The sequence below is a fragment of the Rhagoletis pomonella genome, unplaced genomic scaffold (genome assembly GCF_013731165.1).
Source record: "Rhagoletis pomonella isolate Grant_MI unplaced genomic scaffold, Rhpom_1.0 Rhpom_scaffold_09439, whole genome shotgun sequence".
In the NCBI taxonomy this organism is placed as follows: Eukaryota; Metazoa; Arthropoda; class Insecta; order Diptera; family Tephritidae; genus Rhagoletis; species Rhagoletis pomonella.
The window spans coordinates 1-1,748 of record NW_023467970.1 but is presented as its reverse complement, the minus strand read 5'-3'; the positions used below and the strand labels follow the sequence as shown (position 1 = coordinate 1,748).

The window sequence follows — 1,748 nt, the reverse complement described above, 5'->3', positions numbered from 1 at the left end:
CCCCCCCCCCCCCCCCCCCTTCCCCCTACAGTTTTCACGTAGTAATTCATAAATATGGTTTTGAATCATTTCTTGCTAACAAAAAGTTGAAAAAAATATATATTTGGCTTATAATTGTCTCTATTAACACGGCGCTTGCTGCGTGACGGCAGGAGTGCTTTCATACCTATAATTACAAGTGGAAAAAATATTATCAAGATAAAATGTCAAAATATATCTTAAGCAGTACTTAAATTATAGAAACAAATGTCCCGTTATTTTTATTAACCTTTATTTTCCATCTCAATCATCTTCAACAAACACCTTCCCAGCATCAATCCACTCGGATACATCGTAGATCACGGGGGCGGTAACATCGGGAGTTTCCTCAGACGTGATTATTATCTCTTCATTGACAGCCTCGACATCTATCCACTCCACGCTTTCCTTTATGACACACAAGGCCTCCTGTGGTCTCCTAGAGAGAACCCGCAGAGGTCGCACGCGAGACACGTCATCCACCGCACCACCATGCACGTTTTTTCGATGGTTGTTCATAGAAATTTTTGAGGCAAAATAAAGTCCACAAATTGAGCACGTCCTTCCGGTGATGTCGGCTTTAATAGATGGGGAGACGTATAGACGAAGATTGCACGTTGGGATGAGCGAAGATTGCACGTTGGGATGAGCGGATTTCAGGCTCAAAACTTCGGTTTTTTGCTTTGCCCTAAATTTTCGCATGTTTTCTGCACGTACTATTTTGTTCTTTAACTCTTTTTTCTTCAAATCAGTATCATGCCTTAATTTTTTTATTTCCTTCTCAATCCCGTCTTTTCCAAGTCCTGCATCTCGCTTTCTTACGGTAGCATTTAATTCGGCTTCAAGTACTGAAATTTCAGATTTTAAAGCATTCTGTTTTGGTGTCGGAGCTGTTGTAGATACAGATGAAGAAGGTATTTAAACAGAAGATTGAACGGAAAGTTCATTGCTACTGTAGGCTAGAAAAATAATGTAACCAGTATTATATCACTACCCATAAAATGAAAAAATCAAAATCTAAGCTACGAAAGTTAGAGAAAAAATATACATCGACATTGGCAGAGCAGAAAGCGGTTGGTTATACCTTTCCGAGATATAGAAACCGACTCTGTAGTGTTATTATTGACATCTTCGGTGCTGGGAAGCATTTTGAGATCACCTTGCGTGGTTGAAGCTTTTCGTGCAGGTAGCTACATTCACCAAATACAAAAAAGAGACACACATCACCAATGTTCAAACATTCAAATAATATAAATCATTTAAAACATTCAACAAAATACGCTCAGAATATTCACCTTTACGAAGAAATTGAGGAGACGAGCATTTTTCTTAGTCGCAATCTGACAAAGTTCTTCGATTTTTAACTGTGTGAGACGCTCCAGCTCCTTTGGGTTGTTTTTGTACTCATCTCTCAAAGGCACCCAAAATTCATTCGTCTTTTTTCTGTATTGTCTGCATTGACAAGGAATCCTTGTGACATTTAATAAACGCATTGTACAGCCGATCGTACAACGACATTTAATGATATTTAATAATAGTTTTAGAAGGACCAAGACCTGCTTGCTTTAAAAAGCATAAAAGTGTTACTTTTGCTATTTTGTAGTCAGCAATTCAAACCAAGGCGAATTTATACAAGGTGGTGTTGTTTAATCAGCTGATTTCTTCGCCTTACATGTATTTTACTGTGGCGAATACTGCGGCAACACAAAGCGAACAACGAGAAATAGGCA

General features: G+C 38.6%; 1 long non-coding RNA gene across 1 annotated transcript; it reads right to left on the bottom strand.

Moving 5' to 3' along the window:
• Nucleotides 1–102: 102 nt before the first annotated feature.
• Nucleotides 103–599, bottom strand: LOC118756254. The gene is made up of 2 exons (XR_004995111.1): nucleotides 269–599; nucleotides 103–166 (listed from the first exon to the last, which is right to left on the bottom strand). It is a non-coding gene; the product is annotated as an uncharacterized LOC118756254 (long non-coding RNA).
• Between the last annotated feature and the right edge of the window lie 1,149 nt (nucleotides 600–1,748).